Source organism: Arvicanthis niloticus, chromosome 28, assembly GCF_011762505.2.
Source record: "Arvicanthis niloticus isolate mArvNil1 chromosome 28, mArvNil1.pat.X, whole genome shotgun sequence".
NCBI lineage: Eukaryota > Metazoa > Chordata > Mammalia > Rodentia > Muridae > Arvicanthis > Arvicanthis niloticus.
In genome coordinates, this window is record NC_133436.1 from 8,782,075 (window position 1) to 8,806,375 (window position 24,301).

At 43.5% G+C, this 24,301-nt stretch overlaps 1 long non-coding RNA gene across 4 annotated transcripts in view; it reads left to right on the top strand.

Moving 5' to 3' along the window:
- The window catches only part of LOC143440046 (uncharacterized), an 87,777-nt gene extending 64,066 nt beyond the window's left edge, over positions 1 to 23,711 (top strand). For 3 of the 4 annotated variants that reach the window (XR_013107955.1, XR_013107956.1, XR_013107954.1), the window contains exons 2-3: positions 13,517 to 13,679; positions 23,277 to 23,711. This is a non-coding gene — a long non-coding RNA (uncharacterized LOC143440046). Of the gene's footprint in view, positions 1 to 5,270; positions 12,130 to 13,516; positions 13,680 to 23,276 lie in introns of those variants that run through there. The other variant, XR_013107953.1, reaches the window with a different exon arrangement.
- The last annotated feature ends 590 nt before the right edge of the window (positions 23,712 to 24,301 follow it).

Genomic DNA, 24,301 nt, shown 5'->3' on the forward strand with positions numbered 1-24,301 from the left:
AAGGTCCTTGGGGAATCAGTTATAAAATAAGTACAAAACGGAGCAGTTCATCAAAGAATATGCGTGGTCTTGTTACCATAATTAAAAATAAATAAACCTCCAAACAATAACCAAATAATAACTTTCCACCCAAGATCCCGCCTAAGGACACAACCCATTTAACTCTGACAGAGCGATTGCCCCAGAGAGGGTCATGGCTTTCAAGAGTTGCACAGCTGCCAGTCAGTGGCAAACAAAAAAAAAAGAGTTGCACAGCCATGGCAGGGCTGAGATACCTCCTCTGTCTTCCTCGCACGAGCACCCACCACAACTAACGTTTCTGGATGGGTTTTGCCTCTCTTTTCTTTATCTATTTAGGAATGTTCAGCAAGGAAACATGAAGCCAAAGTTAAATGATTAACAAGGACAAACAAAAGGTGTGGGTGGGGTTTTTTTTTTAAATACTTTAACTGTGGAGTGAAATGTGTTATCTGAGAGAGAAGCAACGGCTCGGCTGTGCTTTTCAGATGTTTGCAACTGGCTTTTGTGTAGTTGAGGCTGAATGCAAATAACCACAAACAAGTATAACAGAATAAGGAAGAGGGACCTGTTAAAAGAAGGAAATGGTGCTGGAGCGATGGCTCAGCAAACAGCACATACATTACATATATACATACATATATATATCATCATTATCACATATATACGATATGTATTATCATATATCACATATATGTGATGTGTGTGCATATATATATATAATTTTGGGGGGGTTGAAACAGGGTTTCTCTGTGTAGCCCTGGCCGTCCTGGACTCACTCTGTAGACCAGGCTGGCCTCAAACTCAGAAATCCACCTGCCTCTGCCTCCCAAGTGCTGGGATTAAAGGCGTGCGCCACCACCACCCGGCTATATATATATAATTTATCATATATCACATACATGCAATATATGTGTGTGTTAATATATATTACATATATATTATATATGCAATATATATTATATATAATTATATATTAATATAATTATATATTAATATAATTATATATTAAATATATAATATATATTAACACACACACATATATATGTATATATGTATATATGTATGTATGTATACACACATATATAATATGTGTAATATATATGTATGTATATGTGTATATATATATGAACTAAGGTTTTGGCTTCTATTTTCCATCCCAGCCTGCCTGCTTTCTTCCCTTCACATTTACACTGTCAGTGGTCTTTCAAGGTCATAAGGATGGGTGCTCATGGGAAGGACACTTGGAGACTGTATAATGGATATAATGGAATGGCCTCTTTTCCATAGGGAACAGTGAGCAATCACAGGCACCAGTTTCATGCTGGGCCATGCTCAGTACAGGCGAGGCATCTCTGGTCATGTTTCCTTCCTTCTTCATGTGACCTATACCTTTGGGACAGTGGAAGCGTCTGAGGACAGCAGCAACGGAGAAAACAGTGTCCTGAGGTCAGGACATAGTTACCTAGGGACCCTAGTGCCCATAAGGTAGAATTGGGGGGACCCACCTCTTCCTGGGCTCTTGGAAGATGCTAAGCACCATTGAAGCACTGCTAAAATCTGTCAAAATTGCTCTCAATGTTAGTAAGATGGGTTTGCTTTCCCTGCTGTTACTTAGGGATTTTTAAGGGTTTGTTTTTTTACTTGTTTGTGTGTTTGTTTTGTTTTGTTTGCTTGCTTTTGTTTTCGAGACAGGATTTCTCTGTCTCGGGACTCAATTTGTAGACCAGGCTGGCCTCGAACTCACGGAGACCTACCTGCCTCTGCCTCCCAAATGCTGGAATTAAAGTTGTGTGATATATCGCACACGGTCTGTTTTGTTGTTGTTGTTTTTGTTTGTTTGTTGCTTTTTAAAATGTGTTTGAGTATTTGCCTATATGTGTGTTTGCGTGCCACACTGATGCCTGGTGCTCGCAGAGTCTGAAGGCATTGGCCTGGAGATGGTTGTGGGCTGCCATGTAGGTGCTGGGAACCAAACCTAAGCCTTCTGTAAGACCAGCCCAGTTCTCTTAAGTGCTGAGCCATCTCTCCAGCCCCGGTATTTGTTGTGTTTGTTTATGTGTTTCTTTGTTTTTGAAAGATCTCTCTACATAGTTTCAGGCTCTCCTGGAACTCACTAAGTAGACTAAGCTGGCTTCAAATTCAGATATCTGCCTGTTCCTGCCCCCCAAGTGCTAGAATTAAAGGTATTTTGTTTTGTTTTGAGACAAGGTATCACACCATAGCCCAGGCTGGCCTAGAAATTACTTTGTAACCCAGGCTAGTTTCATAAACTTTGCCAGTCTTCTTGTCTCTGCCTCCCAAGTGTTACATCTATAGGTATGAGCCACCACCCCTCCTATGCTGGGGATGGGCAATTTGACTCACGTTGGGCTTTCCCTTGCCCTCCTGGCTGTCTTAAAGATGCCGCACCCTCTATTGCTATTTGAAATTGTTTGTGCTGGATTTTCGCTCAGAAACTTTGCTCAACTCTGATCACAAAGGCAGGAAGGGAAGCCCTCCCCCTGGTGGCCAAGTGAGGAATTGCTGTAATTGGTGCAAAAGGATCAAAGCTGGAACGACCCATTCATTTAGGGCCAATGTGATGTGACTGGAACACACACACACACACACACACACACACACACACACACACACACACACACACCCCTCCAGCTACATAAGGTACTTGGTAAGTTGTCTAGGAGCCACTGTTTCTCAATGCACCCTCCAATCCCCCAAATCCCTGTACTTCGAAAGTACCCAGAGCCTTCTCGCCTTCTCGTGAGTTTTCCTCTCCCTCTCCCTCTCCCTCTCCCTCTCCCTCTCCCTCTCCCTCTCCCTCTCCCTCTCCCTCTCCCTCTCCCTCTCCCTCTCCCTCTCCCTCTCCCTCTCCCTCTCCCTCTCCCTCTCCCTGTCTCTGTCTCTGTCTCTCAAGTCAAGGCTAACCTCAAGTTCCTGTTCTTCTTACCTCTACCTTCCAAGTTGCTAGGACTGTCACCACACCTGACTTGGGTAGACTCTGCTGGTCTACATTCATAGTGTAGGCTAAGGAAACGAAACAGAAACCTGAATGCATGGTGTGCCGCTGGCAGCTGGCACTGGGTGCTACTGTAGAGAGAAAGCAGCCACCAGCATGGAGAAGCCTGACCTGGGGAGAGGTAGGGGAGATGACCACAGTCAGAGTCATAGACTCAGCAGCAGACGTGAAGCTCAAAGGCAACAGGCAGGAAAGATTGTTCCCTCTCCATCTCCCAACCTTCTCATAGCACCCCACCATAGCACCCCACCATAGCAAGACTTGAAACCCACAGAGCAGAAATGTTCAGCCTTCTCAGTGCTGGGATTCCAGGTGTGCAGCCACCATTCTACCCTCTGACTCACCGTCTAGCTACTATGGAGATTCAGGTAAATAGAAGCATATGGTGTTTGTCCTTTTACAACCCCCTCATTCCATCCATGATTGCTTCAGAGTTCATTGCAGGTCAAGCATGGGTCAGGCAGGACTCTGCTCTCCTCAAAGGCTGACTCTGTATGTATATTAGAAGTTGCGGTTTGCACTCCCCACTGCACATATGGACCACATCAGAGAGAAGCTCCGCCCCTCTCTGACAGGCACCTGTACAGGAAATGAGGTTGCTAGCTCACAACACGGGTGAACGAGTGAGCATCTCTCTGAGTCTCGCAGTCTGTTGGGAAATGGGCCTACAAAAATTACTGGATCACATGATACCCCAGATTTAACTTCCGGGGACCTTCCAGGATGCTTTCCACGGTGCCTATATTCATTACTGTTACTGTTGCTAGCTGAGCCCTTGTTATACACAGCTGGACAAGCAAGGGTGGCAGAGAGTCCCTCTGGAATGTAAGGCCCCTGGCTCATTGCGTTGGTAACGTAACCGCAGCATGGGATACACCGTTAGTGTTGAGACTTTTCCTAATTAAGGTCCACTTCTTTCCCTGGCATGATTGTTTCATAATGAGCCCTGTGTGGATGGTCTTCAACATCTCCCCTCCTCTGTCTGCCAGGCCGAATGTTTTTAGCCATTTAGAGCCAGTCAACTTTACAAAGCTCACAAAACCATGCCCAGCATCTTTTAACCCTATGTGTATAAGACAAAACAAACACTGTTTCTGTAAGAGATACTGTATAAGTCTGGCTTCCCCAGAGAAATAGATCCAAAAGAATGTATAAATGTGTGTACATATAATAGACATATAGACATAATAATATATGTGTATTAGTATAGTGTATGTACATTAATATTATAGTATGTGTATATAATAGATACATTCCTACATACATGCATGCATACATATTAACTGCATGCCATAGTTATGGAGGCTGAGAATTCCTAAGACGTGCACTTGGCACTCAGTCAGCTGGACACCAGCAGAGCCCTGAGGCAGTAGAAGGCCACTGTCCCAGCTCAAACAATCAGGCAGACCCCAAGTTCTCCATTTAAATCTTCCTTACTGGGGCCTGACTACTTGAGAGAGAACATATTGCCCAACTCAGTCTGCACACTCATGACTTCATCCAGCTACCTCCTCATACCGTACAGATTAATATTTAGCTAAATGCTTGAACTGCCTAAGTCAGTCAAGTGTACTCGTCAAGGCCGCCTCCACAGGTTCACAACGGCCCTGGTCCTTTGAAATGCTCTGATCTAGAACCTCCTCATGACAAACTTAGTCTCCTATTCTTCCCCGAAGGAGTCGCCTTGTCCGCTCTCGGGGTGGCCGCCCTGATTTCAGTCTCTGGAGGTTCTCTGTTAGGAGCGGCTCTTTAGCCAACCCTGCCCCAGCACTGCCTTGAAACGTGTGCAGCAATAGCGCCCCCTTGTGGTCCAACCTCTCCCTGCATCGGCCACGAAAACAGGTTTTTAATCGGTTATTTATTTACATTTCAAATGTTGTCCCCCTCCTAGTTTCCCCTCCGCAACACCCCCACATCCCATCCCCCTTCCCAATTTCCCCTCCGCAACACCCCCACATCCCATCCCCCTTCCCAGTTTCCCCTCTGCAACACTCCCACAACCCAATCCCCTTCCCAATCCAACCACCCACTCCTGGCCTCACCGCCCAAGAATCCCCCTACACTGGGCCACCGAGCCTCCATAAGACCAAAGGCCTCCCCTTCCATTGACGCCAAATAAGGCCATCCTCTGCTACATATGCAGCTAGAGTCATGGATCCCTCCATGTATACTCTTTGGTTGGTGGTTTAGTCCCTGGGAGCTCTGGGGTGGGGGGTGGGGGTGGGGAAGTCCTGATATTGTTGTTCTTCCTATGGGGTTGCAATCCCGGCTCCTTCAGTTCTTCCCCTAACTCTTCCATTGGGGTCCCCGTGCTTAGTCCAATGGTTGGCTGCAAGCACCCCCATCTGTATTGGTCAGACCCTAACAGAGCCTCTCAGGGGACAGCTATACCAGGCTCCTGTCAGCAAGCACTTCCTCAGCCACCAAATCTTGAACCACCCAGGATAGTCCAAACCCAGATGACTGCTTTTCACCCTTCTTGTTCCAGCCACGTCCTTGGGAAGACACCGATTAACCTCATATCACCTTGTCTTCTGCACCAAGTCTATTCCCAAGCCCCTTGGATATCTATCTATGTCCAGGGTATTGTAGGTCAAGTGTGAGTGAAGGGGGGGGGGGGGGAAGTGGAGGTAAAAACAATTTCTAGATTCTTCTGAATGCAGAATGCTACACACTTCCATTGACAATTAACACATCATTAAAAAGATTCGGGCTAGGGAGCTAGAAAGGTGACTCGGCAGTTAGAGCTCTATTGCTCTTTCAGAGGACCTACGTTCTGTTCTCAGCACCGAAGCAGGGCAGAGCAGAACCGCCTACGATTCCAGATCCAGGTGATCTGACACCCATTTTGAACTCCTCAAGCACCCGCGCACACACACACACACACACACACACACACACACACACACACACGCGCGCACGCGCACGCGCACACGTGTCCACACATACACACACACACACACACACACACACACAGGATTTTAAAACTCAAAAATATGTATTTTCAAGTTGTGTCTTGTTTTGTTGGGCCTTGGCTTGTTGGCATGCTGAGCACAGAGCATATAAGCCTGGTGTAAACCTTAGACTCTTAGCTGGCACTGCCGTATTCGTGTCTGGCACAGAGCATGGCATATAGAGCATGCTTGATGAAGGTCTAAACTGACTTAAATAGGTGTGGTAAATAATATCAGATTGAGTACGTCATCTGGAGGATGTATTTTTCCCCAGCAGGCCCCATGATTGCCATTATGTGTTATGGAAAACTCTCAATTATATTTATTATTGTTTCCTTTTAAGCAGAACTATAAAGCTCTGGTTTCAGCAAAGCTTTCAAAAAAAAAAGAAAAAGAAAAAAAGTCAGAAAGGGGGACAGTTCCTTCCTAACTAAACTGTTAAGATCTCTAAATTTAAACACCGAGTTTCCCCCTTTAGTCCCTATTTGGTAAGACGCTGTACTATTATGTAACCTGGCCTGTTGCCAAAACACAATGTAAATTAATAAAAAGTTTTAAAAAAATGTACTTTAAAAAATGTCTTAAACAATTCTTTTTGATCCTGGAAAAAGCAAAAAAAAAAAAAAAAAAAAAAAAAAAAAAAAAAAAAAAAAAAAAAAGCAACTGCCTTTGTAATCTTTCATTTGTCTTATTATTTTATAATTAATATGTATATTTTCTTCAGAAAAAGATGCTAGAGAGAGGGTTGGTGTTCTTCATAAGATGACAGGCAGAACCCGTCAAAGGCTATTTACAGCTAACAGCAGAGAGCTGAATAATAATCTATTTGGCTTATTAAGTTCTGCCTATGCCCCAAAGCCAACAAAACTCCAAACCCTCAAATTCTGAAATGTCAGAACCCTCTGATTAAATGTCTTGATATCCACCGTCTGTCTGAGGCTATCATCTGTGAAATGTGTTTGCTTTTTGCCAAATGCAATCTGCCTCAATCCTCTGGGAGGTTGGGATTTACGAGTGGTTCAAGGATATCGAGCATCAGAAGGCCTCCTGGAAGGATGCACCAGAGCAAGATAGGGCCAACCAGAGATAGACAAAGACTTCTAAGCTGCAGCTCAGCTTTAGGGGCTCAGCTCATTACCAGATGCTATGCACACCACCAGAGTTCACAAGAAACCTCTCTCCATCCAAGACTTCTACAAAGCCTGGAGACCCATGGGCTCCCCCAAGGATCTGTGAACAGGGTTGCATTTCCATATAACTGATATCTTTGTAATCCCAGGAGTAGTGTGTGTGTGTGTGTGTGTGTGTGTGTGTGTGTGTGTGTGTGTGTGAATTTCTAACAGTCTACAGCCTTCATTAGATGAACAAAGGAGTCCTGACAATTTATGGTATTCAATATGTAGAATTCAACCCCAAATTATCAACCATACCCAAAGTGAGGTACGAACTATAAATTTATTTTTTATTTGCCTGGTGTAATTGTCATCTGGGAGGCTTACTGCCTCATTCTGCTAACCTACGCTTAGTCCTGAAGCTTCTAGCCTCCATACAATCTTATCTAGACCTAGAATGTTTTCAGCTTAAGACTTACTGCTGAGTCAGCTCACCCTTTCTAGCTCTTTTGAACTCTGGCTTGCTGGTCAATTTCACACTTTTGGCTCAAAACTCCTCTTCATGCTGACTGGTTCAAACTGGCTTCTTTCAGCTTCTGACTGAATTGCTCTGTTTGGCCTCATACTACTTTTGGCAATCTGTTCTAACTTTCTGGCTCCTTCCCATTCTCTGGCTCATTTTATCTTCACCTGTGTCTAGCTTGTTCTCTCTCTGCAGCCTATCTCTGTACAACTGTCCTGTGTTGCTCTCTCTCAAATCACCTCTCCTTCCTCTCTGTTCTTGTGCAAGTTGGGCACATCCTATTTTGTCACATCTTTCTCTGATTCATCACTTTGTCTGTCACTCAATTAGACATCATTTTCAAACACGGGTGCTTCCTTCTACAAACTAACTTTATCTTCATTGCTTGGTATTAAAGGTGTGTGCTAAGGGTCTATCTGCATTCCAGCCAGAGTAGCCACGTGGCTGGATTAAAATCCCTCTACAACAAACAAGTCCTTTGAACTTGGCTCACTGCTAACAGTTAGGAAGTACACTTCATAAAATGAAACACCACCCATAAGCAGAAGTAGGGTGACTGTCCTGGCTCCTACAACCCCAACAGCCTGGGCTCAGCCTCCTATTCAAGTGCTGACTGATGAACAGTGGTAAAGGTCAGAGAAAGGAGTGCTGATCACTGCAGAATAGGGAGAGGACAAATAAGAGACCTAGTGACTCCAGGTTCATCTGAGTGTTGGCCTGAGCTTTAATTACCTGTTTACTGCTTTTCTCCTTTATCTGTTTCTTGCCTCCACTCCCCAACTAGGATCTTAGTATACGAAAGTGCCGCCATGCCTGGTTTTATGCACTGCTAACAATGGAACCTAAGGTGTCATGCCAGGCGGCCACTCGACCAATGGGACTGTCTCTCCACCCTCAAGTACTATATTATGTTTGTGCCTTCAGCCTTGAAGGAGAATGAGGATGATGTTATTGGTTGGTTTGTTTGTTTGTTTGTTTGTTTGTTTCTTTTTCTTTTTTGTTTGTTTGTTTCTGGCATGTGCCACTACAGCCCAGGAATTACTGGTTTTTAAGTAGACCCACCTTGTATGATTGACATGTCTATCTGCCAAGGGAAGCAGGTGGCTCAAAGTGAAGGAGACAGGTGTAAATGCAGGCAGAGCAGACAGACTTTCACCCTGCTTGTAGTTACCCTGAGGGGCCAAATGAGTGTCCAATGGCTTTTGTTCTTATTGTTTTTAGCAAAAGTACTTTCTAAATGTGTGTTTTATCACTATCTCCTGAAAGCTTTACTTTTTCAAAACCTACTTTTAATGACAGTTCTTAAATGCTTTAACCTCCCTTCTAGCCGACCACCTACCAGAGGTAGTGGGAAAGAAAGGATATGGGGGAAGTGGACCTGTTTAGATATTGTTCTTTGGAGCAAATCCCATCTGTGTTGTCAGGAAGTCAGCAGTTTGGTTTACAGGTCAGCAACAGCAGCTCGATCCACTTGCAAACACTTCACGGATACACCAGCCATCCAGTTGGAGAGAGTTGGGATAGCAAACATGAATCAGCAGCGGTGGCATGACATAACAGGAACAGCTAGGCCTTAGCCAAATCAGCACAAGTCAGCAGGAGAGACCAGAACTAACAGGGACACCAAGAATTCTTTGCTGTGCCTCTCTCAGTGAAGCAAAGATCATCAAAGACGAGAGACCGACAAACATATGAAGAGCTAGCTCTGCAAGCAAGCCCCCTCAGTCCTATTTATACTCTCTCCAAACATCACATGCTCTCCACAGGTCTTCCCTCACTGTGTCTTGCCTCAGCATGTGAGTCTGTCTTAGCAAAACTCCATATGAATCAGTACCAGCTGACATCACTCTGCCGGTTGGCCTGAGTCCTCAGAAGCAGCAAGAAGCCACAGCACACCACCAGAAGTTTTTTGGTGTACTTCTCTTTATGGAGTCCCGACAAATGGAGCTCAACTGCACAATGTAAGGCAGACCAATACTTGCATGTTGTTAATGAAGAATCCTTCATCACATGTTCTTTCACACGCTTGCTTTAGCAAAACATCCTTTCACCCGTGATTGCTTCATGCAAACACTCCTTCATGTGTTTGCCCCAGCAAAACACCATCCAACACAACTGACTTTCCAAAGAACCCTTAGGTTTCTACTTCAATCTACAATAAAAAGAAGAATCAGAAACCACCTAAGAAATGCATCTCACAAAATATCTGCAAGGCCATTAGAAAACTACAAAATGATTTTAAATACATATCTGAAATATGCCCACTATCCTAAATATCCTAAAGATAGACTTCTTTCCCCAGAAGTGATCTATATATGCAATACAATTCCAAATAAAATTTCAACAGGGTCTTAAAAAAATACAGCTCCTCTATAGGCAGAGCTGGATAACATGATGTGGGACGTAAAACCATGCCAGGAAGTTTGGTAAGGTAGAGCAGGTTGAGACCAGGAGACTTGGTGGGCACACACCTGAGGCTTAGGTGACTCCCAGCTCCCTGCCAGACTCCTGATTTGGAACATGTGCCATGCTTGTCACATAAACGAATCATGTCCTATGGTCACATAGGCTCGAGACAGAGTTCTCCATGCTAATGAGGTACCTAGAGGCCTGGAAGGCTTAGCCAATAAGCTTCCCTTCCCAGACATTCTTCCCTGCAAAAGGTATTTAATCTCAAGCCCACCCTGAAAAGTGGGGTATAGTTTTACACATCCATTTTTCACCATGACAATAAATTGTTTGGGACCATGGACTGTATCTTTTCATCAAGATCCGCAGTGACCAGCCAGAAAGAAGGCCTTCGTCTACAGAGCTGCAATCTAATCTCTCGTAGCATCCCTGTGCTCCCAGTCACAACTGCTACCAAGCCTGCCTCCGCCAAGATAAAAACAATCACCCCATGAGACAAGCCGGAGCTCTCCTTGTCCCCCAGCCCCAGGCTAGATGCTGTCCCAATCCACAGATCCCAGACTCTGTTCTCTGCTCTTTGGCAACTCCCAGAAGTGCCTGGATGTCCAAGAGTCTGAGAACCCCACGGCCCCAGCCTGGTCACAGGCCCAGGGACCCCGAGCCAGCTCCAGCTTTCCCATGTCTCAGACTGCACCTTCCCACCCCCCAGATCGCTGTCTTGGCACTTTCCTACAGCTTGGCACCTACCCTAGAAGCAGCGTGGGGTAAGTGCAGTCAAACTCCCAGCATTCCACCCAGTGTCGGAGCAGACAGGTGCCAACAACCCTACAACATGACATCTCAGAAGTTCTGCTTTCAGACATGGTGTCTGGGGATGCTTGCCTCAGAGTACAACAGCAGGTACTATGTCAACGCTAAGAACTTTCCCAAGGAGGACCCTCCCAAGACTGCATACTTCATAGTCTTTCTGGGCTCACAAGCTGGGATGACCTACTTTGTGTAGGGAGTTAACAGGCCAGGACCCCAAGTGGACAAGGCAGTTGTGGAGGCTGAGGGCATTGTGGAAGCACCACTGTGGTAGTTGCAGGCACCCTCTCACCTAAGAACACCCAAATCATCTCTGCCGAGTCTGTCATCAGCAAATGCAAAGGGCATTTCCATAAGACCTGGTCACCCACAGTATCACTCACACGGATGTATGCCTACTTCTTGTCCACCAGAAGAAGGCCTGCCTTGAGGGGAGTAAAGTAAAGAGGGTACTCTGGATGAGAAAACTTGAACTTGACCCGGAGAAGCAGCAGCCACAGAGTCTCCATGAACAAGGTGTTCCCTGAGGATGCAATGGTTGATGGCATCAGACTGACAAAGAGCAAAGGGGTCACCAGTTACTGACACACTAAGGGCCATGCAAAGTTACCCATGTTGGAGGCTGGCACCCTGCCCTGGTGGCCTTCTTGAACATGAGCTGAACAGAAAGGCTACCATCACTGAGCTGCCATCAGCAGGAATTCCTACAATAGATTGGTCAGGGCTACCATTTCCAGGACAGCAAGCTAGTCAAGAACAACGCCCCCAACTAACTATGACCTATTTGATAGGAGTATCAATCCAGGCAGCTTTGTCTATTATGGCAAAGTGACAGATGTCTTTGTCATGCCAGAAGCTGTATGGTGGGGACAAGGAAGTACCTGTGTACCCTATGCAAGTCCTTGATGGTGGAGACCAAATAAATTGCAGGCTCTGTAGAAGATCCACCCCACATTCATCAACACCAAGTTGGGCTGTGGCCACTTCTAACATATAGAGAAGATATCACGCATGGAATACTGACAACAAACAGGACTGAATGGGTTGAAGATATGGCATTTGCCATACAAGTGTGAGGACTGGGTTTGAACCCCTCGAGCCCATACTAACTTGGGTGAACTCAGTAGCAAGTGTCTATAACACCAGTGTTGAGAGAGAGAGAGAGAGAGAGAGAGAGAGAGAGAGAGAGAGAGAGAGAGAGAGACAGGAGACTCCATGGAGGCTCAAGGCCAGCTAGCCCATCATGCCGCGGGGTGAACAACAAAGAGACCCTGTATCAGGTGGAAGGTAAGAATCAATTCCTGAGGTTGTTCTCTGACCTCCACGCACACCATGTGTGCACACACATACACATTCGCATACATAAATGTTCAGGTGCACACATACAAGATCATTTTAAAAGAGAGGGAGGAAGAGGGAAGAAGGGAGAGAGAAAGGAAGAGAGGGAGGGAGGGAGGGAGGGAGGGAGGGAGCGAGCCAGGGAAGCAAGTGTTTAATGTCAGCATGTTACACAGGTAGCAGAAACTCAGTTATCATTCCTCATAGCAAGGGACATAAAAGAACACCCAACTTTATTCAGACATTACATGCCATATGATTCACCATAGAAAATATGTAAGAGTGTTTCTAAATGGTTTTCTCCTAACCTAAAAAGATTCTAAAAATGTCTATGCGGTGTTTAAAAGAGGTTGGTTCCCATTGAGGCCAAAACCATGTGTGGCAAAGTGTTCCCAGGCAAGGGAGAATGGGAAGCCATCTAAGGGGGCAGGAGTCACTGAATAAAGTCAGCAGAAAGAAAAGGAATCACTGGAAAACAGCCCTTATGTACAGCTTCAGCAATTAAGGTAGAAACATTCCAGACATTGATTAGGGGTGGGGCTGGAGAGATGATTTAGAGCTTGGTGTTCTTGCAGAGAACCTAGGTTCGAATCCCAGAACCCACACTGCGGCTCACAACTGTTGTTTTGGTTCCAGGAGAGCTAATGCCCTCTTCTGTCTCCTACTGGTACTGCACACATATAGTCCACATAAATGAACGCAGGAAAACCACTCACACAAATAATGCATACAGTTTTAAAGAATGATATTAAACCAGTCGGGGCAAGTAAAGGTGCTGATAAGGCCCAGCTCACTCCCCTGTCCTTGTCTTTTTCCTAACCACTCTGGGTAACTGGCACTTTCTGGGTGTTTTTTGCCCTGTAGACCAGTCTCCCTATGCTTCTGATCTCATGAGACCACCCGCCTCTATGTGTCTGTTTCCACGTGGCTGTGGTAACCAGTCATTACAGTTGTAACACACCCTAGTCCACAACTCATCAGACATAGTCTAAAGGAGGCCACTCTTGTTGTTGATGTCATTTTTTTTTTTTTGAGACAAGGTCTCATGTAGCCCAGGCTATACTTAAAGTCACCATATAGCTGAGGCTAACCTTGACATTGTCTGCACCTCCAAAATACTGGGCTTATTGCCATCATACCTACTTCAGAGGCCTTGTGGGCTTCCTATTACTGGGATAAAACATAGGCCAAAATCTGCTTGAGGAGGAAAGGAATGATTTCATCTTATTGTCCATCACTGAGGGAAGCCAAGGCAAGAATCTGTAGGCAGGAACCGAGAGAGTAATGAATGTTTCCTACTTGCTTGTTCCTCAGTTTGCTTTCTTATACATTCCAGGAATATCTACCCAGGGATGGCATCACCCACAGTGATCCAGGATCTCACACATTAACTATCAATCAAGAAAATGCCCCCAACAAACTTGTCCGTGGGCCAATCTGATGGAGGCGGTTCCTCAATTGAGGTTCTTTCCTTCTAGATGATTCCAGCTTGTATCAAGGTGACAAAACAAATAAATAACAAATAACTCAGAAACAAGCATATAATTCAATCCAGTGAAGAAAGCATCTGTGGTCAACAATGATAAAAAAAAAAGACACCCAGCATCTTGAGGGAACTAGTAAATGCAAATAGAGTTCACAGCAAGGGAGCTTGAACCATCTGCATGGTCAATCACAGATGACCACAGAACGTGTTAGGCTGCAAGGGTAAGACATTGTGTGGGGGAAGGTAAGTGGCTTCACCTACATGACCTGCCTACTTTGGAAAACACTTTGGTGTGGTTTCTAGATCTGGCCCATCAATCCCACTCTTATGTATAAGCTTCACAGAACTTTTGATGCAGCTGTTCAGGAGATGTGTGTAAAGGATTTTAGACAGCAATGTTTTTAGTTTAAAACAACAAACAAGAGGCTGCGCCTTCTGCCTGTGCAGACCATCAGCATGACTGCCCCTCTGAAGATCCTACAGTCTGAAGCCCTCCCCCCAGGAGGTGTGCTACAGCCAGGGCCACAGATCCCACAGTCTGAAGACATCCCAGGAGGTCTTCTGCAGCCAGAGTCATAGGCCTTCCATGAGACCCACAGCAACCAAGGGACAGAAGAGGCAGACTCCAGGCAGAGACACCCAGGCCAGTTATTACCAGAGATAACTAGATGACTGCAAGACCATAAACAACAGAAGCCAATATAGTCTGACACTATCAGAACCCAGTTCTCCCACCACAGCAAGCCCTGGATACACCAACATATACTAAAACTAGGATGCTGGCCTAAAATAGTCTCATGAAGAGTCCTTTATGGAGGATATAAACAACTCACTGAAAGAAATACAAGAAAACACAGGCAAACAGGTAAAAGTCCTTAAAGAGAAAACAAAAAAATGATACCTTAAAGAAATACAGGAAAACATGATCAAACAGGTGAAGGAATTGAACAAATAAGTCCAAGACCTAAAAATGGAAGTAGAAACAATAAAGAAAACACAAATGGAGGCAACCCTGGAAATGGAAAACCTAGGAAAGAGGTCAGGAATTACCAACATAAGCATCACCAAAATCTCAGGCGTAGAAGATACTTTAGAAGATATTGACACAATGGTCAAAGAAAATTCTAAACAGAAAAAACTCCTAACCCAAAATATCCAGGAAATCCAGGATACAATGAAAAGACCAAACCTAAGAATAATAAGAATAGAAGAAAGTGAAGATTCCAAGCTCAAAGGACCTGAAAATGTCTTTAACAAAATCATAGAAGAAAACTTCCCCAACCTAAAAGATGGTCATAAATGTACAAGAAGCCTATAGAACACCAAATAGATTGAACCAGAAAAGGAAATCTTTTCATCATATAATAATTAAAACACCAAATGCACAGAACAAAGAAAGAATATTGAAAGCTGCAAGGGGAAAAGGCCGAGTCACATATAAAGGCAGACCTATCGGAATTACACCAGACTTCTCAACAGAAAACCTAAAAGCCAGAAGATCTTGGATAGAGGTCATGCAGACCTAAGAGACCACAAATGCCAGCCAAGGCTACTATACCCAGCAAAACTCTCAATCATCATAAATGGAGAAACCAAAATATTCCATGACAAAACCAAATTTAAACAATATCTATCTACCAATCTAGCCTTACTGAGGATTCTAGAAGGAAAACTCTAACACAAGGAGGATATCTACACAAAAGAAAAAGCAAGATATTAATCGTCTCACAACAAATCCAAAAGGAGAGAATCACATATACGTAATGCTACCCACAACAACAAACATAACAGAAACTAATGGTGATCTGTCTTTAGTATCTCTAAATATCAGTGGACCCAATTTCCCAATAAAAAGACATAAGCTAACAGACTGGATATGCAAGCAGGATCCAGCATTTTGCTGCATACAAGAAACACACCTCATTGACAAAGACAGACAGATACTGCCTCAGAGCTAAAGGCTTGAAAAAAATCTTCCAAGTAAATGGTCCCAAGAAACAACTGGGAGTTGCCATCCTAATATCCAATAAAATAGACTTTCAATCAAAAGCTATCAAGTAAGATGGGGAAGGACACTTCATATTCATCAAAGAAAAAAATCCACCAAGAGAAAGTCTTAATTCTGAACAGCTATGCCCTAAATGCACCCACTTTCATAAAAGAAACTTTACTAAAGTTCAAAACGCACATTGAATTCCACACATTAATAGTGGGAGACTTCAACATCCCACTCTCACCAATGTACAGTTATTGAAACAGAAAAATAGAGACACTAAACAGAAATTAATGGATGTTATGAACCAAATGGATTTAGCAGATATAGATAGAACATTTCACCCTAAAACAAAAGACTATACCTTCTTGCACTTCATGGTACCTTTTCCAAAATTGACCATGTAATTGGTCACAAAACAAGCCTCAATAGATACAAGAAGATTGAAATAATTTTATGCATCCTATCAGATCACCACAGACTAAGGCTAGACTTCAACAACAACAAAAACAACAGAAACTCCATATACCCATGGAAACAGCTTTCTGCTCAATGATAACTTGGTCAGGGAAGAAATAAAGAAAGAAATTAAAGACTTTTAGAATTCAACTAAAATGAAGGCATAACATACCCAAACTTATGGGATACAATGAAAGCAGTGCTAAAAGGAAAATTCATAGCCCAAGTGCCCTTGTAAAGAAATTGGAGAGATCCTGCACTAACAACTTATCGGCACACCTGGAAGCCTTAGAAAAAAAAAGAAGCAAACACACCCAAGAGGAGTAGAAGGCAGGAAATAGTCAAACTCAGGGCGGAAATAACCAAATAGAAACAAAGAAAATAATACAAAAAAGCAATAAAACCAAAAGCTGGTTCTTTGAGAAAATCAACAAGATAGATAGATCCCTAGCCAAAATAACTAAAGGTCACAGAGACAGTATCCAAATTAACAAATCAGAAGTGAAAAACATAACAGAAACTGAGGAATTAAAAAAAAATCATCAGATCCTACTACAAAAGCCTATATTCAACAAAACTGGAAAATCTAGATGAAATGGATGGTTTTCTAGACAGATACCATGCACCAACGTTAAATCAAGAGCAGGTAAACTATCTAAACATGCCCATATCCCCTAAGGCAACAGAAGAAGTCATTAAAAACCTCCCAGCCAAAACAAAGTCCAGGGCCAGTTGAATTTAGTGCAGAATTCTACCAGGCCTTTAAAGAAGAGCTAATACTAATACTCCTCAAACTATTCCATAAAATAGAAACAAAAGGAACATTATCTAATTCATTCTATAATGTCACAATTACTGTGATACCTAAACCACACAGAGATCCAACAAAGAAAGAGAACTTCAGACCAATTTTTCTTATGAATATGGATGCAAAAATACTCAATAAAATCCTAGCAAACCGAATCCAAGAACACATCAAAATGATCATTCATTATGATCAAGTGGGTTTCATTCCAGGGATGCAAGGGTGGTTCAACATATAAGAATCCATTAAAGTAATCCACTATATAAACAAACTCAAAGGAAAACAATCACATGATTATCTCATTAGATGTTGAAAAAGCCTTTGACAAAATACATCACCCCTTCATGTTAAAAGTATTGGAGAGATCAGGAATTCAAGGCCCATACCCAAACATAATAAAAGCAGTGTACAGCAAACCAACGGCCAATATCAAATTAAATGGAGAGATACTTGAAGCAATTCCACTAAATAAAATTAGGGACAAGACAAGGATGCCCACTCTCCCCATGTCTATTCAATATAATACTCTAAGTTCTAGCCAAAGCAATAAGACAACAAGAGGAGATCAAGGGGATACAAATTGGCAAAGAAGAAGTCAAGGTATCACTATTTGCAGATGGCATGATAGTATACGTAAGCGACACCAAAAGTGCTACCAGAGAACTTCTACAACTGATAAAAAAAACTTTAGCAAAGTGGCTGGATATAAAATTAACTCAAATCAGCAGCCTTCCTTTATAAAAATGATAAATGGGCTGATAAAAAAATAGGGAAATAACATCCTTCACAGTAGTCACAAATAATATAAAATATCTTGGGGTAACTCTAACCAAACAAATGAAAGATCTGTATGACAAGAACTTCAAGTCTCTTACAAAAGAAATCAAAGAAGACCTCAGAAAATGGAGAGATCTCCCATGCTTATGGATCAGCAGAATTAACATAGTAAAAATGATCATCTTACCAATAGCAATCTACAGATTCGATGCAGTCCCCCATCAAAATTCCAACACAATTCTTCAAAGACATGGAAAGAGTAATTCTCAATTTCATATGGAAAAACAAAAAACCCAGGATAGCAAAAACAATTTTTAACAATAAAAGAACGTCTGGGGGAAATCAGCATCCCTGGCCTCAAGCTATACTACAGATCAATAGTGATAAAAATGGCATAGTATTGGTACAGAGACAGACACGTTGATCGGTGGAATAGAACTGAAGACTCAGAAATAAAACCACACTATGGACACTCAATCTTTGACAAAGATTCCAGAAATATACAATGGACAGAAGAAAGCATCTTCAATAAAGGGTGCTGGTCTAACTGGCAGTTGGTATGTAGAAAAATGAAAATAGATCCATATTTGTCACCTTGCACAAAGCTCAAGTCCAAATGAATCAAGGATATACTGAATCTAATAGAACAGAAAGTGGGAAAGAGCCTTGAACTCATGGGCACAGGGATGGGGTGGGGGGTGGGGATTTCCTAAATAGAACTCCAATGGTTCAGGCTCTAAGATCAAGAACTGATAAATGGGACCTCATGAAACTGAAAAGTTTCTGTAAGACAAAGGACATAGTCAATGAGACAAATTGACAACCTACAGATTGGGAAAAAAAATCTTCACTAACCCCATATGCGATAGAGGGCTAATATTCAAAATATACAAAGAACTCAAGAAGCTAACTTCCAAAAAACCAAAACAACCCAATCAAAAAAAATGGAGTATAGAACTAAACAGAAAATTCACAACAGAGGAACCTTGAATGGCCAAGAAGCACTTAAAGAAATGTTCAAAGTGATCAGGGAAATGCAAATCAAAATGACCTTGAGATACCACCTTACACCAATCAGAATGGCTAAGATCAAAAACTCAGGTAACAGCACATGTTGGCAAGAATGCAGAGAAAGAAGAACACTCCTCCCTTGCTGGTGGGATTGCAAATTGATACAATTACTCTGGAAATCAATCTGGAGGTTCCTCAGAAAAACTGGAAATAAGTCTAACTGAAGACCCAGCTATACCACTTCTCGGCATATACCGAAAAGATGCCCCACCATGCCCCAAGGGCATGTGTTCCACTGTGTTCAGAATGGCCTTGTTTGTGATAGGCAAAAGCTGGAAACAACCCAGATGTTCCACAATGGAAGAATGGATACAGAAAATGTGGTTCATCTACACAATGGATTCAACTATGAAAAACGAGGACATCATGAGTTTTGCAGGCAAATGAATGGAACTAGAAAATATCATCCTGGGCTGGAGAGATGACTTAGTGGTTAAGAGCACTGACTTCTCTTCCAGAGGTCATGAGTTCAATTCCCAGCAACTGATGCCCTCTTCTGGTGTGTTGGAAGAGAGCAATGGTGACCTTATATACATAAAATAAATAAATAAATCATTTTTTTTAAAAGAAAGAAAATATCATCCTTAATGAGGTATCTAAGACCCAAAAGAACTGCATGGTATGTACTCACTAATAAGTGGGTATTAGCCTAAAAAGCACAAAATACCAGGATACAATCCACAGAACTCAAAAAGGTTATCAAGCCATAGTGCCCAAGTGAGGATGCTTCAATCCCACTTGGAAGAGAGAAGAAAGTGGAGGGCAGAGGAAGGGAGGGACTGAGTGGGAGAGGGAAGAGGTTGGGGCAGGGGGAAAGGGGAATTTGATCAGGTATTGGGGGTGGGGGCCAAGAGTGAAGCCCCAAGGGCCAGCAGAATGAATGAAAATATACAACTTGGGAGGTAGGGGGTGGGGGGGGGACCCTCTAGAATGTACCAGAGTCCCGGAAGTGAGAGAACCTCAAGACTAAAAGGGAGGGACCTTAGATGAAATGTCCAACAGTAGGGAGAGGGAACTTGTAGAATCCACCTATGTTGTCGGAGGTATTAGAAAAAGCAGCTCCGGCCAGCTCAGCTCCAGCTAGCTCCCGGCCTGACCGCCATGTTCCTGCTCTAAGTTCCTGCACTAGCAGTGGCACCAGCTGGCCAGTAGTGCCAGCCTGGGACCCACAAGACGTTGGCATGGCTGTTGCCTCCACTGGTCAGCTTTGTGGCATCCAGCCCCCCAAATCCAGGGAATAACCGCCACCCCCATGCGGTAGATCTAACAATTCCCAGTACCCAGTAGAAATAAGACTCTTAATGTTTAAGATTAACCAAATAAATTTATATATCAACGAATACTCAATACACAAGATACCCACACAATTAGAATTGTTAACCCAATTACCTAACCTTTCTATGAATAACTGCTAGAGACACGAGGGTAACATCTCCTGCCATCTTGCCTCTCCTCCTCTCTCCTCCTTCTCTCCCAAACTTTTCCGCCACCTCCCCTTCTCCTGCCCAGTCACCAACTCTAGCCTTTATTTGACAAGCTACATTTTCTTTTTCTTTTTTTTTTCAGACAGGGTTTCTCTGTGTAGCCCTGACTGTCCTCCTGAAACTCACTCTGTAGACCAGGCTGGCCTCGAACTCAGAAATCCGCCTGCTTCTGCCTCCCAAGTGCTGGGATTAAAGGCGTGCGCCACCACTGCCTGGCCAAGCTGCATTTTCTAATACCACTCACAACACACCTCCAATAGAAAGATAAGTCATCAAATAGAGGGATGGGGTTGCCATCCCACAGTCAAAAACTCTGACTCAGAATTGTTCCTGCCTAAAAGAACTGCAGGGACAAAAATGCAGAAGAGACTGAGGGAAAGGAGGTCCAGTGACCATTCCACCTTGGACCCATCTCAAGGGGAGTCTCCAGTGCCTGACACTATTATTGATGCTGTGATGTACTTACAGACAGGAGCCTAGCATTGCTCCCCTCCAAGAGGCCCAACAAGCAGCTGACTGAGACAGAAGCAGATACTTACATGCAACCAATGGACAGATGCCAGGGACTCCTGTGGTTGAATTAGGGAAAAGCTGGAAGAAGCTGAGTAGGAGGGTGAGCCTATATGAAGACCAGTAGTCTCAACAAACCTGGACCCCCGAGATCTCTCAGACACTGAGCCACCAACCAGGCAGCATACACAAGCTGATATGAGGCCCTGACACATATACAGCAGAGGACTGCCAGGTCTGAACTCAGTCAGGGAAGACACACCTAATCATTGAGAGGCTGGAGGCCCCAGGGAATGGGGAGGCCTGGCAGGGTGAGGGGTAGGGTGGGGACATCCTTTTGGAGATGAGTGGGGGGAAATGGGATGAGGAATGTCGGAGGGCAGAATGGAGGGTGTAAAAAAAATTACAGAATGGACTGTAAAAAAAAAAAAAAAGATTAAAGAAGATGATGATAATAATACTAATAAAACCATGGGTCTGGTGAGATGGCTCAGCGGGCACTGGTCCTGGCTTGTCTTCAAGAAGTCCTGAGTTCAATTCCCACCAACCATATGGTGGCTCATGACTGTCTATAACAGGATCTGATGAACTTTTCTGCCATGCTGGTTACATGCAGATAGAGCACTCATTATATCAATAAACATTATTTTTTTAAAAAACACAAATAGACACATTCCACTGAGAAGGTAAATAAAGGGTGGTATATTTACCTAGTAGGATATATTTCAGCAGTTAAAACAGGGGGACAGTATACCACACAGCAACCATGGAAAACAGGCAGAGCGTGGCCCTCAGTGAAACAGCACTTACCTCACCTAGAAGGCCCTAACTTCTAGACCCAATACGGGAAAGAAAAGAAGAAAAAAAGTGAGTCACTAAGCATAAAGGTAAATGGGGGAAAGATGCAGAAAATGACAGATTATGATACAATTCTTTCTAGGCCTGAAAAACACACACACACACACACACACACACACACACACAAAAAGTATCATTTGCATGTGTGACACAGTGTTGACTGGGGAGTGATGTAAAAACATAGGGGCTGGAAATGTAGTTCAGCTGGTAGAGTGATTGCCTAGCATGCCTGAGGCCTGTGGTGGTGTGAATGGAAATGGCCCCACATGCTCATAGGGAGTGGCACTATTAGGAGGTGTGGTCTATCCAATGAAGTGGGTGGGCTTTGAGGTTTCAAATGCTTAAGCCAGTCTTAAGTTAGTCAGTCTCTCTCTCTCTCTCTCTCTCTCTCTCTCTCTCTCTCTCTCTCTCTCTCTCCACCCCCTGTTGAGGTACACAGTGTCTCTGTATATTCAATTGTTAATTCTGTAGGGACAGAACCTCATATTTTATAAATGTTTGACTCTTCTTCACCTGTCTAAGGCAAACTAGAATTGTATCTGATTGGCTTTAACAAAGAGTTGACGGCCAGTAGCTGGGCAGGAAGTGGAAGGCAGAACCTCCAGGAAGAGATAGGGAAAAGAATTGAGAGGCAGGAATTCAGCCAACAGACATGGAGGTGAATGGATGGACCAGAGCAGAGCAGTCAAGCTGGCCGTGTGGCAGGACAGAGTGCCAGGATTAGTCAGGTTAGAGTAGCGGGGAGACTACCCAGCAAAAGACTTACACTTTAAAATATTAAAAAAAAAAAAGGCTGGGCAGTGGTGGTGCACGCCTTTAATCCTAGCATTTGGGAGGCAGAGGCAGGCAGATTTCTGTGTTCGAGGCCAGCTTGGTCTACAGAATGAGTTCCAGGACAGCCAGGGCTACACAGAGAAACCCTATCTCGAAAAACCAAATATATATATATATATATATATATATATATATATATATATATATATTAAAAGCCTCTATGTCATTATTTATATTGCTGGCGGGTCTGAAAAAGTCCCATTATATATCTCTGCCTACTGCCTGCAGATCCAGATATAGAACTCTCAGCTACCTCTCCAGCACCGTGTCTGCCTGCATGCCACTATGCTTCCCGCCATGATGACAATGAACTAAACCTCTCAAAGCCAACCCCAACCAACTAAGTGCTCTCTTTTATAAGAGTTGCCATGGCCGTGGTGACTCTTCACAGCAAGAGAGCTTTGACTAAGACGAGGCTGTAAGTTCAATACCTAGCACTGTACACTGCATAATACCAAGCTTGGAGTTATGCCTGTGATCCCAGCACAGGGGAAGTGGAGTGGAGGCAGGAGGATCAATCCCAGCTACATAGTGAGTTCCTGGCCAATTTGGGAGATGGAAGACTCCATGTCAAGCAGGCAGAAGGTGTGTGTGTGTGTGTGTGTGTGTGTGTGTGTGTGTGTGTGGTATGTGTGTGTGGTATGTGTGTGTGTGTGTGTGTGTGTGGTGTGTGTGTGTGTGTGTGTGTGTGTGTGCTTGTGTAGGGAGATTTAGAGTAATGATTAATACATATATAAGTAGATTAAAATTTTTCTTATATTTATTTTGTGGGGTTAGGATATCAGAGAATTACTTTGATTCTCTCTTTCCTCCATGTAGATGCCAAGGATTGAACTCAGATCATCAGGTTTGGAGGCAAGCACCTTTAACATATTAAGCCACTGTGGTCCATAACGATATTAAACAAAGGCATTACAGATGGCTGGAACCTTCAAAACCAAACTGGGTATGACACACAGAAGTGGGAAAAGGGCAAATCATTTATTTGTTACTAAGTGCTTTTTTTTGTAGGAAGAAAGTTTTCTTCACTATTTCACTCAACATTTATTGAGAGATGCAAGCCATCAAAGAAACTAGACGCTGCAGACCAACGGTGACTGCCCAGCCTGGATCACCCCAACTCAGGAAGAGGCTCCAGAAACAGAAAGTGCCCTAGATCCTTGAAGACTTTACAATTGTTTAAAATTACTTAAAACTCTCTGGCAAAAGATACAGATACTGGCCAATTATTGCATAATTTATTTTTATTCATAACTCCGTGTCCTGTTAATTCTTAAAGTAATTTCATTCTTCCTAATCCGTTGTTCAAATATTTTTTCATGCCCCTGAGCCTTCTGTTTTCGGCATCTAATTTTTCTCCTTTTCCCATGATGCTTCAGGACTGCCCTTCATGTTAGCAGCCCCATCTGTCCAATGTTTTCATTCTGTTCCCTCAGTCTTTGCCAGGTTCTGCTCCGGAACATTGATGTCATCTGCTTTCCTGAGGCCCCAGACCCCAGGATCTAATTTCAGTGGGAGCAAATTCTAGGCAGACACAGTTCACAAAGAAAGGATTTTCACACACCTGCCAGTCACTCAGCATCCAGTCCGCTGAGATGCAAGCTAGTACTGGGCTCTCCACTGCCTGCCCTCAGGAGTAGCATAACCTCCCTGTCGAGTGTGAGATAAGAGCTTTGGAGTGGTCCCTGTTTCGTCTCCTCCCCAAACTTTAGCCTTAATACACCAAACCTCAGCAGCTGGGCTGGAGGAGGAAGGCAGGGGACAGGGAAGGAACCAGAACATTGACAGTTTGCTTTTCTGCCAGGCAGTAGTTATCTCTCTGGACAATATTAAACTTGATAGAA